The sequence below is a fragment of the Glycine max genome, chromosome 3 (genome assembly GCF_000004515.6).
Source record: "Glycine max cultivar Williams 82 chromosome 3, Glycine_max_v4.0, whole genome shotgun sequence".
Taxonomy (NCBI): domain Eukaryota; kingdom Viridiplantae; phylum Streptophyta; class Magnoliopsida; order Fabales; family Fabaceae; genus Glycine; species Glycine max.
The window spans coordinates 33,734,921-33,749,500 of record NC_016090.4 but is presented as its reverse complement, the minus strand read 5'-3'; the positions used below and the strand labels follow the sequence as shown (position 1 = coordinate 33,749,500).

At 28.8% G+C, this 14,580-nt stretch overlaps 1 pseudogene; it reads left to right on the top strand.

The window, feature by feature from the left end:
- The first annotated feature begins 13,080 nt into the window (after positions 1 to 13,080).
- LOC121174592 (ferritin-2, chloroplastic-like) lies at positions 13,081 to 14,079 on the top strand (annotated as a pseudogene).
- Positions 14,080 to 14,580: the final 501 nt, after the last annotated feature.

Sequence of the window (14,580 nt, the reverse complement as noted above, 5' to 3'; positions counted from 1 at the left end):
ATATGGTAATTTGGGAAGTCACTTCGAGGATGACTCCCATACAATTCTAACGAGAGCTGAAGAAGCCTCTACGGATAAATTATCTTTTATTAATTTAGCCCTTTTGTCATTGTACTTTAGATTTGATCCCTTTTCTTCTTACTAATATCTTTCTTAAAAAATAGTATTTTTTTCAAAGTACAGTTGGGCTCTAAAACATCTTCCCTTAGCTTTGTTGTCTAAACCTAAAGGAAATGTGTTAAAACTAATTTAATTGTGATTTATTGAAAATGTAACTCAATTATACTTATTAAACGCAAATTGTACACCCATCAATTAGAATTGTAAATTTAGGTCAACCCGACCCAACTCATTCAGGTTGGTTCATCACAAGTTAACCCATTTTTTTTTATAAGAATTTTTCTAACCTTTGCAGTGGTTAAGGCGCATTAATTATTCACTTACAACTAACTTTGATTAGTTCATTGATTATGTGTCAGGAAAAAAATCATTATTTCTCTCTTATTTATTTTATAGGTTCGCTTATTTATAATCTCTCTCTTTCCACTAAAAGATGATAATTAATTGTTGTATTTTACTGCATGTCGGGAAATAAAAATGGAGTATAGTTTTAAAAATAATTAATTCATAGTAAGTTGCTTCTAAAAAAAAATAAAAGAAATATACATAGAGATTTAATTTTCATTTTTTTAATTCTTTATTAAAGTCGTGAAGCAGTTCAAGAATTCGTTTAATTTTTCTCCTTAATTATGATATTATATTAATAAACTTTATTTACTGCTTCAACCATGTATAAAAAATGTTAATATGCATAAAATTTTTTACTGATTCAACCGTGCATTGTTTTAGCTTTATAAAAAACCATATAGAGCTTTTTGTTTAGGTTGAGTTTTCTAATGTTTTGTTTTGTGGGTCTTAATCTCTCTCTATATTATTACTAAGTTTGTAAGTTTATAAAATAAATAAGACACAGAAATAATGGTTTTATTCAAGAACTCATAATTAATCAATAAATCAAATTTAGTCGTAAGTGAATAATTAATAAGTCTTAACAAGTGTAAAGTTACACAGGTTAAAAAAATCATTTTTATAAATTACATGTATTTTGTATTGAAGATAATTATTTTTGAGATGAATATAATTAGTATGGGTAACATGTATTTTTTTAAAAGTATTTAATATAATTATATATTTAGGATTTAAATTTGAAATCTCTTATTAATTAGTTTAGAATAAATCCCACACCTACTAATCTATCTTTTCTCAATGGTAAGCTAACCCATTTTTGGCTTGAGCTGAGTCAAACCAATTTAATGGAATGTTAAAATTTTGCTAGCCTGTCCCAAAGGTCTTTGGTGGGTGGTGGGTTAAATTGGCAAACCCATAGGCACCACTAACCTTGTTAAATATAAATTTTAAAATTATCATAATAAATTAACTTTTATATATCAATTTAATAAACTATCTCTTAATCGTTATAAACTAAAATAAAAATACAGTATAAGTTATCATTTACACTATAAAATAACAATATATAATATGTAATGATAAAAATAAAATAAAGTGTCTTAATTATAATAATAAAGAAGTGCTAAATATTAAAAATAAAACTTAATACACACAGAATATTAATCTTAATTAAAATAAATATAAATACTGCATGTATTATTGAATTTATCATTTTTTTATTTTATCACTTAAAAAAACAAATAATATAAATATAATTCAAGCTAATCTAATCCCTCACGGATCGACTTGATTCGAACCAAAAAAATAATCAAACTTTTTATATTGATTATATATTAGCAATGTAAAAAATATTAAGTTTACATCTTTTATATATATATATATATATATATATATATATATATATATATATATATATATATATATATATATATATATATATATAATAAATGTAAAAAATTATAATTGTAGATTTGGATCCAATCAAATCTTTCTTAGGACAAACATAAGACAAATTTTAATTTTACTAATATGAAAAATGTATTACAAATTTTCCAGGAGGAAAACTGTATTTTTAACTTTTTGAATAGAAAAGCATATTTTATCCTTTATTATTATTTAAAATTTATTAAGATTCATAAATTAATAAATCAAACGTTTTATTTATAAATATATTATACAATGATTTCATTAATCTTAATATATCTCAGTAAATAGTGAAATTAAAATATATTTAAAAAAATACATTAAAAATAATGTAATGCTTCCCTCTTTTAGTGTAATGCAAAGCCAACTATTTGTCCTTTCGCTTGCACACTTATAGATAACATATGAAGAATCAATGATCTAATTATTCCCTTTGGCCCATATACGTATCTAATCAATCATATACTATACCAAATCTGAAGAATCATATACTTTGTGATGCCATCACCAAACTCCCACATTTTTCTGTTTCTATATTAATTACAAAAGATGCTCAATTGCTTTGATAGGTAGTCTTTGTTTTCGTTTTTCAATTACAAGCTTTAATAATGCTATTCACGCTATTTATACCGACACAAACGTATTTAATTCTTCAGGTGGTTCGAGTTTTGAAGTTATGTTAAATAAAAATATTAAAATAAGATATGTTCCGTGTAAAATGGATTAATATTAGTGTTTAAACTCAACTTTGAAATATTTTTAGCCTAATTGTTAAAACAAAAACAAAAAATCTGTACCCAAAAAAACAAAATAATCTAATCTTCAAAAAATAATAACTATCGTTAATTATTATCATTATTTTCATCATTTATAAGATTAATTAGTTAATATTTTTATAATTAAGAGGTTTTCTTAACAAGTTCATTACTATTCACATATGACTTTTATCAATATTTTTTGAACTATACACAACATTTAATTGTTAGGAATTTTGTAATTCCTAATTAATTAATTTGTGAGGGCTACATATTATATTTATTATTTATATTAGTTATTTATATTTATGAGTTCAATAAAAATGATCTAATTTGGTAAGCCTATTCGATTATCACCAAAAATTAATATGGGCTTGATAAGCATAAATCAGTTTGGCCCGTTAGAAAATAATGAGAACTCTAACGGGTTAAAACTTAAAGCAATGTTGTGGTTCCCAAGACACCAAATCAGAAATTGTATTCTTTTCTGTCCATCTGACAAGAAATCTAAGAACGCAAAAGAAAAATGGTGATTTGGTTGAGGAAGAACCCAAAACCAATAGTTCCCCAGACTCATCAATTTCATTGCTTATCATGGATCTAAGTATTTTTCACAACCCCTTTTGATAATCTAACGTAGTGTGTTTCCGGTGATTATTGGTATTTTATTAAGATCCCTAAAATATCACATTAATAAAATATTCACTACTAGAAAATAAGTTTTTACATCGGTTATTAATGACTTTTAACATTGATTATTAACCGATGTTGAAACTACCGATGTTAAAGTGTCAATGTTAACACCAGTTGTTTAAAAACCGATATTGTTTTAAAAAAAACATTGGTTTTTATAAAAATCAATGATGTTGTCAGTAAACAACAACATCGATTTTTCTAAAAACCGATGTTTTTGAATTTTTTTTTAATATCGCATTTTTGTTCTAATTACCAACCTGCAATTATTCATATCACAAGTTATCATTTAAAGTTGTAAAAAAAACACATAAAATAAGTCATGCACCAAAAGTTATAAACAAAGTAGATCATGCATCGAGAGTAGTTATAAACATTTATAAACAAAATATATCACAAATGTGTTCAGGATGTTCCAATATTTCTCACAAAATATATCACAAAGACTTATAAACAAAAATTTACAGATTGATAATAGTAGAGTAGTAATGTACTTTAATTACAAACAAATCCAAAATAAAACAAAGTTAAAAGTTGCATCTAGGAACTCAAATTATATTTGAGTTCTAGCTTGCAAATTCAGTGATGGTGTAAAATTCCTCCATTCATTTCCAATTTTTGCAGTCTTCCTCCAATGATTATAAACTATTCTACACTCCATAGTCCCTTCCAAGTTCAAATGGGTGAATCCTACAACTTTCATAAATGAGTACATGGTACTCGACACAACCTGAAATTAACATGAAATTCATATTAGATATGTATATGATTTTAAAATTTGACATACAGATGAGTGCTTAATTACTCACCAAATTACTGTAAGTCATTTTGTACTCAATCAGTAGGACTTTAAAAGTGACCGAGTTAGAAACTTGGTGGTACAAGGAGTGTCATTTAGGGTAAGCTTTTGGTTCAGAGCTACTTTTGAAGATGGTGAGGAGAAAAACACTTTGTTCAAAGCGGGTCAAGGTCACCTGATAATTTTCAGTGAGCTCATAAAACTCCGAGTTATGTCCATCCAGCTAGTAGAGTTGGGCTCACTAGATCTTGATTATATGTAATAGAGTGCATGTTGCCACTAGAGTGTAGCAAATGCCAAGTATGCTCTAGTTCATCCTTCTATCTTTCTGCAAATGACCTACTGACTTCACCATAAGGCTGCGTTTAACAAGCAAAGTAATATAAGCAAATGTGTTATATCATGTCATGTTTATTTGAGAATAGTCTTGAAATTTATAATCTGATTCATAACATAAACAATGTTGAACATTTCCTCTTCTTTTTTTGTTAATCTTCATCATTATGTTAGTCATTTCCTTCCATTTCTATTGATCTTCATCCATCGTTTCTAAAGTTTATTTACAATATAAACATGCCATTAAGTACATTTTGTCAAACCATCTAAATCCACTAACTAATTCATGCACAAACTAACTATGCATCATACTTATCTAGGATCTTATTCCATGCAACTAATATAATATGATAGATTTGACATAACAATATGATATTAGAGGAACCAAAACCATGCAAACAAACAATAATGAGACTTACACTATCAAAAACAACCAAAACCAGAATCATGCAAACAACCAAAACACCAATAAATTTGCAAAACAAGACAATGATTTTCATTGGAAATTCTTAAGTAAAATTTCACTGATTTAACTATCAAAAAAAGGCCTACATTATTTGTTTTGTAGTATGACTTGGGTACTTTGGAAGACCTACTTTGTCGAAAACAACCAAAACACCAATAAAAATCCTACACTGTCGAAAACAACCAAAGCACCAATAAATCTGCAAAACCAGAATCAAAACCATGATTTCACTGTCAAAAAAAGCTTTGAGAGAAAAACATACCGTGAGAGTGAGAGTGACAATGACACCTAGACCGTGATTGAGAGTGAGACCAAGAGCGAGACTAACACTGAGAGTGCTTTCACTATGAGCGAGACTAACCGAGACCTAGATGACAGTAACGACACCGTGAACGAGATGACAGTGGTTTCACCGTAAGCGACAGTGATGACAGTGGTTTCAGCACTACGAGAGTGAGAGTGAGAGTGACAAAGGGTTTGTGAGGGAGACGAGTGAACTGCCAAAAGCGAGGAAAATATTATAAATAGGACAATACAACGTCAGTTTTTCAAAAAATTCGATATTAACGTGAGTTGGTTAACATCAATTTTTGCAAAAACATATGTTAACCAACTCACATTAACATCGGTTTCTGATAAACCAATATTAACCAACTCACGTTAATATTGATTTTTCGAAGAACCGATGTTAACAAAGTTACGTTATTCATAATTATGCTACCAAGTTTTTATTTACATCGGTTTTCTATAAAATCAATATTATTCTAACGATATTAAAAATAAATTTTGTAGTGGTGATGGTGAAAATATATTAATAACATTTATTCATATTTAATAATATTTTTTAAATGTTACAAAAATCCTTTAGCAACATTTCTAATAAGTGTTAGATAAAAAATATTATTAAAAATTATAGTAGTGGCTGTTATATAATCGAAATTTAGTTTCATTTTTTGTCACAAATTTTAATTAATAATATTAAAATATTTATTAACTTTTATTAATTAAATAGTGTGGCGATGTGGGTCTCTTATAATTCTTGCACAATCTCTTCAAAAGGACCTCGACCTTTTTTTGCCCCCAATATGCATACACTAAAAAAGTTAGGAATTTCTTAATATTATCATCAATATGTTAAGAACTCGCCATAATGAATAAATGGCATTCGTTGGTTATTCTTCAAGCATTGTCAATTTGAATATTTAGAGTCTAGTATCGCAATTAAGCATTTCAAGGTTTCATTTTCTTTCAATGAGGAATAAGAAAGCACTTGTATATTGGTGCTATTTATTTTCTTTTATTTGTTTATACATTTGAAGTTTATATTTCGAATTTTCTCAAATCATGCACATCAAGTACTCCATGTAATTATAATTAAAACAAAGCACGCAATGGTAATATCTAATTTTTTTTCTGAAGATGATTATATCTCTTTTTTTAGAGGAAAGATGATTATATCTACCCAAATCAATTTTTTTCTAACCGTAACAAGTGATGGGATTGGTCAAAATTAAGTACCAAAACAAAAATACGATGAAAAGCAATATATGTTATTGAAGTGCAATCTGACTCTAAAATTGGTATTGAATTGATTAAAAAAGGGTGCAATAATCAGAATACGGAGCATCAAATTGTGCATGCAAATCAGGAGTGTATTGGTAACGTTCTGATGGTCCCTTCCAAGCATATTCATATTCATAGGGAATGCAACGTTCCTGCATATAGTTTTACTAAACATGGTCTTTCTATAGATCGTGGATTGTATCATTTATTTTTCCTCATGCTTTTGCTATGTCTTTGTTAAGGTCTGACGTTTCAGCCTTAATACAGTTTTTGTGCAATTTCTCCTTGGGGCTTTAGTTCCGCTCTTGAAGACTGAACGGTGATAGGCAATAGACCAATATATATATATATATATATATATATATATATATATATATATATATATATATATATATATACACACACAACTTGGGGCTATGATTAATTTTACATATATATATATATATATATATATATATATATATATATATATATATATATATATATATATATACACAACTTGGGGCTATGTTTAATTTTACATAGTCAACTTGTAGTAAAAATATATATTTAAATATAACCTACATATAAAATAAAAATTAAATAAACTTTTTAATTAACTATTAGTATTTTTTAAAAGTTTTATATTTTCATAGTATAAATATTTATTGGTATGATTTACATACTAATTCGCTGTGTATATAGACAATTTACTCATTTTGAACTTTAAATGTTTATTCCATGATTTGCATATTAAAATATCAATATGGTATGATGAGATTGGTAAATAATATTGTCTTTTAAATATGTAATTAGAGGTTCGATTGCTTGTACTATAGAAAAAGATGTGTTCAGATATGTCAATTCTTTAAATGGATCTATATGCTTCAATGAATTAAATGAATTAATCTTTAACTTTTTACCGAGGGATATCCAATTTTTAAAAAAAAATGCTAGCATCAATTTGTTTGGTTTGACAAATAAAATGGAAAGAGTGAAAATTAATAGCAAGAAATATGGGTAGAAATAAAGTGGTGAGAAAATGAGAAAATTTTTAAGTTGTTTTATATAAGAGAAATGAGAAAAAAATAAAAGTAATATATTTTTATAAAGACATTATATATATATATATATATATATATATATATATATATATATATATATATATATATATATATATATAATCTTTACAAAAATGGATAAAAAGGGTGGCGGGTGGGGGAGGGAGAAGTTATTGATCTCTTTCTCTTAAACTAGTAGCTTTAATGAATGTGAATTTCAACATATAGAAAACGTTGAAATGACGTGTACCATGTACGTACATATATGTTAAAAGAATATGATAGTAATAACCTTATTCTTAAAAGAAAAATAAAAAAGTAGTAGATATATATGGTAGATGCATGTTCAGATGCAACAAGTTTCGATCGCTTCTATGTTCTAATGAACAAAATACGACATCATATTTTTCATTGGTAATGGTCATTTTGACTCCTGAATCACATTAAGTTCTTATCCCCATTATATTCGATCAGAACGTTCGAGTCTTGTTTCTTCCATCAAAGGAACAAACAAAAACATGGAAAATATCTTGGCGTGCTTCAGTTGTTGGGTGTGTGTCAGTCGAGTCATTGATTCTCCGACAAATTTATGATTCATCGAGAATACCACATTCTCAGTACCAAAAGAAACAAACAACACCACATTTTAAATACTATGGAATAAGGATAGAGAAGGGCCACGGTTACTGGTTCCACACTGGACTCACCTACCTTCAAACAGGCACAACACAAGAAAAGTCTACTATGTACACCCGCTACTCCAAACTAAAAATTCGCTTTTTTTAATTGGAAAATATTTAGTTAGTTCTTTAGTTTTTGTTAATAGGGAGGATTTAAACTCATTCTCTTCTTTCTTCTTCTCCCTTCAACCACTAAACCCACTAAGCTAATTAACTTCCGTTTTGTTCAATATTTCGGTTTCAAGTAACTTAAAACTAGTAAAAAGATAAATTATATGATTGAATATTAGGAGATATTATAATAATTATTTGGATATCACTAATATATAGAAAAGTCCTTAGTCCAAGTAAAACTGAATTCAAGCCTTTTAATCAAAATCTTAGATTCAAGTTTTATAGATGAAAAAAAAATACATAATTGAAAAGAAAATATCATTAAGGCCAAAATTTCTTGCACTCCAAAAATTTCTCTAACACCCTTTTTTTTACATGAGAGAGTAATGCAAAATATAAAAAAACATTCTTGATTACCCTTTATGTAATGAAAATGGGTGTTGACATAAATTTATTGAGATGCAAGAAGAAATGCCCTTTCATTAAGGATGGTTAATCAGATTCTCCAATCAAAATTAATCATTGATGAAATCGATAAGTACTTCTCACCAATAATATATATTCCCTTTGTCTCATAATAATCGTTGTGTAAGAAGAAAAAAGTTATCCTAAAATAATTTTAATTTTAATTTTTTAATATAATATTAATTATTTTTTGTTAGTTATATCTCTTATAATATTAATTATATGAACTACAAAAATAAAAAAAATGAATTAATGATGATAAGTTTAATTTTATAAAATTGTTATTTTTTATTATTTATTCATTAATTTTTCTTGATCCGTATAAAATAACTTAGGATTAGGGGTGGGAATAGGCCAGGCCGACCTACAGGGGCCTACGACCTGACCTACATAAAGTCTGACCTATTTAATTAAAAGGTTAGACTCAGACTTTTTTAGACCAGGCTTAGGCTTAGGCTTATTAAAAAGTCTTATAAGCCTAATAGGCCGACCTATATATATATATATATATATATATATATATTATTTTTTGGGTATAATTAATTTTTTTTTAAACTATTAGACTTTGATTAGGCTCCATGACTTCTATTCATATAATCAAGTAAGACTTTAATTACAATTTAGGTGCGAGTTATATGTCCCTTTATATTCCTCATTATTTTCATTGGCTTTCTTATTCCTGTTGACGTTTTCTTTTTCTTTAACTTTCCTATTACGTCTAGAGCAAAGGAATATTAAAGATTTAATGTGAAGAAGACTTTTAAAAAGACGATCAAGTCAGGCTAGACTTTCAAAAAGGTCAGGCCGACCCAAAATAAAAGCCTTTGATAGGCTATAGGCCAGGCTTAGGCCTTAAAAATTCATCCTAGACTAGGTTCAGGTCTTTCAAAGCCTGACCTGACCTATTCTCACCCCTACTTAGGATGATAATTATAATGGCACAAAAGAAGGAGTATTATAAGAATAAAAAAAATTCCATCTTTAAAATAATTGCTACAAGAATGAAATTGGTATATATTTAATTTTAGATACGTACTATTCATAAAGAACTTAATCACACAACATCTAACCCACATTTTTAAGTTATAAGATAATTTATTTACTTTTTTCGTAATTTAGTTAATTTAACTTTATTAAATATATTTTCTAATTAACCTCATTTCTTCATCGTGTCATTTATTATTAAAATTTTGTTTCTTATAAAAAAAATTATTCTTCAACATAAAAAAATGATACACTAAAAAATAGATAACAAAATTTAATATTATAATTTATCTTATTTCATGTAATTTCACAATTCTTAATGAGTTTCATAATAAAAACACACATATATATAAAGAGTAAGACTCATGTGAGAATACTACCTTATATGAGAATAACTAATAATAACCATTCGATTAAAATTAAAAATAATAGAAGGTTGAGATTAAAATATTTAAAGTTTCAAATTAAAATTTAATATATAATCAAATCTCTAAAATATTAACCAAACAACAAATAAATCTATGAAGATATCAATTATCACATCCTAAAATATCTTAATTAACATATCACCAATCACATGAATGTCATTGTTACCACCAGACCACTATTGCAATCATCACCATAATCACCATTGTCACAAACCGTTGCCACCACCATTGTCAACCATTGTCACCTCTTTCACTGTGACCTTCGTCGTCATCATTACTACCACCATGATCACCGCTACGGTTACCACCATGATTGTCATCGCCATCATCACTGTCATCAACTATAGCACCACCATTGTCAACCACCACAGTTGTGACGACGACAATGATGGTCATGGCAATAGAGGTGGCGGTGGTGGCAATCATGGTGATGGTGATGGATTAACGATAATTGAGATATTTTAGGAGGTGGTGTGTTTGGTGAATCTTTTAAAAATTTCATGGTTACGTTATATTTTAATTCTAATTTTAAATATTTTAATTTGAAACGTCTATTGTTTTTAATCATGATCTAATGGTTATTATTAATTACTCGTGTTCTCACAATAATTGTATTTTATATATATATATATTATATATATATATATATATATATATATATAATATTAGTAACATACAATTTATCTTGTTTCATATAAAAGGGTTTGGCCGTTCATATTAAAAAAAATCCACCTTTACAATAAGTGAATATACTCAACAATTATGAACATGCAATATGGGCAAGAATGATTAAATCCCTAGAATTGAGTAACTCTCAAATCATTCAAAAAAAGTTTTAGAAACGAAAGGGAGTGTGTACGAACTTGATAGAGTAATTGAGAATTGAGAGCAGAAAAAAATATTAAATAAAAATTATTTAAATTTTAAAAATATTTAAAACAAGACTAAACTAAACACCGCATAAACAAGCACTAACTGATTTTTAGACTAAGGTAGCAAGTATAAACACTAAAAAAATTCATCTACAAGAGTATAAGGCCATTCAACAACAACAAATCCTCAATATATTATTCGGAATATAGAACAAATGTAAAATAATTTATAAAATAATATAATCTTAATAAATATAGTTAGTCTATAGAAAAATAGTGGATAGAGAAATAAAGTTACATTTATCTTGTTTTTCTCCAAATAAAGATAAGTACACATAGGTTACAACAAATAGCAAGAAATAATTGGTGGACACGGGAAATCAAATGGTCGTTGGACACTACTAAGCTTGGACACATTAAGCTAGAATCTAACTATATATCTGAAATCTGAAAATAGAAAAGAAATTCTCAAGCTTTGAAATATTATAGTGAACGAACAACAATATAGAAGGGAGGAGCAAACCAAAAGTAGCATGTTATGTGTTAGTTTCTCTTGCATTATACAATATTTTAATTTTTTTAAACCTACACATATGCATGTTAAGTACTATCCGTTATGAGTCCATGTACATCTACTAAAATAGATACTACTACATTATAGTTATATAGTTATAGTACATATTATATTATATTATAATATTAAGGCTTAAATATGTTAAAACTCCTTAATATATACTTGATTTTTGTTATTTATTCTGAAATTTTTTTTCTTTGTTTTTGCTTTTTGAAATTTGAAATTTTTTATTTTTTATCCTTGCCGTTAGGATTTCTCGATTAATTGGTGATATGGCCATTAAATTTTTAAAAATATTATTTGTGATGGTTTCAAAACCATCAATATTCATTTTGAATTTTAAATTACAATTTCTAGTGCTTAAAAACCACCATAATCAATTAAAAGAGAGAAAATAAATCTGAAAACTCATTGTCGTCAAATCTAAAAACTTCTGCAGAATATGATGAAGGTGACAAAGAAGTCGATGCGATTTGGGGACAAATTGATTCTTCAAGCTTCATCGTCATAAAAGTAGAAAGCGCGACATAAGTGAGATGACCGACGGGGGAGGTAGAGGCAAAACGAAAATATTTGAGAGATCTAAAACTCAAATCTAGACATAATGGATCTCAGATCTTCCCAGCCAGCCAACGACGAAGGATGCGCCAATCAACCTCAACCACTAGATCTAGTCGTGCACCAACCCTGTCACCTTCCCCTGTCGTCGAATGCTGCCTCAACCTTTAGATTTGATGAACATGACCCTTTAGTGACCAAACACTTCTTCTCACACACATAGACCAAGGACCCCTACACCCCTACTCCATCAATGACGTTGACACGACCCCTACCAATACCAACATGCGCCCAACCCCAAACGTTACCTGCACCACCTCAGTGCAACCGTTGGTTCTAACGGGTCTTCTTCTAGTTCTTTTAGTTCATAATAGTTGAGAACTTTTTAAAAAATGAATTACAATTTTGTTTTTTAAAAAAATGAATAATGTCTTAGATAGGCTAATGATGATTATGATGATACTACTATCGAATAATTAATTAGTGGTTTTTAATTTCTATTTTTTTTTGTTTTTAATTGTTTAGTGTTTATTAGAGATAAAATTAGTTTAGTTAGTTACAAGTTAGTTATTAGTTTATTTTGTTACAATTTAGTTTAATTAGTTACAAATTAGTTACAAATTTAGTTATATAAGACTCAATGTACTCATGTAAAAATTGATTTGTTCATTTTGAGCATTATCGAGTAGTAGTACGTTTCTCTTTTCTCTTCCTTCTATCTCTCTACCATGAATTTTAACATGGTATTAGAGCAAACAAAAATATTTTTTTTCTCTCTCTCACACGCTTACCCTCCATATCCGCCACTGAATTCTTCTTCTATTTTTTTTTTGGCATACCCATTTCGTTGTTCTTCCCAAATGGCCCTTTCTTGCTCCAAAGTTTAAGCTTTTCTCTCTCGCTCGTTGTGGGTGGAGGTGATGTTCCAAAAAAGTTCATTTTTTTCTTCTTCTTTTTGGGTCTTTCTAAGGGTGTTGGTGGAAGCAGGAATTCAAGGGTGTGTGCTGCTTCAAATGCACCCGCACCACTCGCTGGGGTCATATTTGAACCATTTCAAGAGCTCAAGAAGGATTATCTTGCTGTTCCAATTGCACACAGTGTTTCCTTGGCTCGTCAGAACTGTGTAGATGACTCTAAATAGGCAATCAACGAGCAGATCAAGGTTCCAACTTCTCGGAGCTTCTGCACCACATCCTCCGACAGGGACTCCATCGAGTACGATGTCGTCATCATCGGTGCCGGTCTCGCATGCTTATCGGCAGCGATACGACTCAAGCAAATGTGTCGCCAAAGAAACGCTGATTTGTCCGTCTGTGTCCTCGAGAAAGGCATGATCTGGCTACCCTCTTATGTTCTGGACAAGGCATATGACTCCAAGATACATATCCAAATTCAGATTCTGAAGTGAGTACCCTTCCTCAACAATATTGACTAGTTGAAATTTGGTAACAGCAATAGCTTTCTCATCTAGTAAGGATGTGTTCTCAGAATTGATAGTTCTTGACTTCAAATAAAGTTTGTGTAAGTTTCTCCATGTTTAGCATTGTCCAATTTTTGCCTACAAGGTGTTTGATTAAATGCTTCTGAAGATTTTGGTTTATTGTTTGGCTTGTTTTGATGATTTTAGCTTGTGCCATGTGTGGTGGTTAAGCATTGTTCATTTGTTAGCTTCTGTCATAAGTGGTTAAACCTTGGTTATTGTTGGTTCATAAAGTGTTTGTGAAAAGTCCTCATAGAAGACAAATTTTATGATTCTTCTATTTTGTTTATGTAAGCTTCTGTCTGTGGTGATTAAGCATTGTTTAAGCTTTTGTCATGGATGGTTAAGCATTGAATCGTTGTTTTGCTTCTGCTTCTGATGGTTATTCCTCTTTGCTTTTTCACAAGTGGTTTACTCTGAGGTATAGTTTCGACTTGGCAGTTAAGCTTTGATACTTTCCTGGATTGCTGATATGAGCTTTTGTGGAATGATCTGTTTCCTATTCCTCGCTTGATGGTTAAGCATTGATACTTGCATTGGACTCTTGGAAGAATGTTGAAGTTGGTCGAAGATTTCTAGAAGTTTCTCTTTTGATCGGTGTATTTCCGGCATGTTTAGCTATATTCTAAGTTTTCAAATTTTTTCATTTCCTTTGATGTTGATGTATTGTCTTCTCCAAGCTGGAAGTGTTTCCAACACCTTCCAGCTTGCGGGGGTATTAGAGATAAAATTATTTTAGTTAGTTACAAGTTAGTTATTAGTTTAGTGTGTTACAATTTAGGTTAGTTAGTTATAAATTAGTTACAATTTTAGTTATATAAGACTCAATGTACTTATGTAAAAATTGATTGACTCATTTTGAGCATTATCCAAGTAGTAG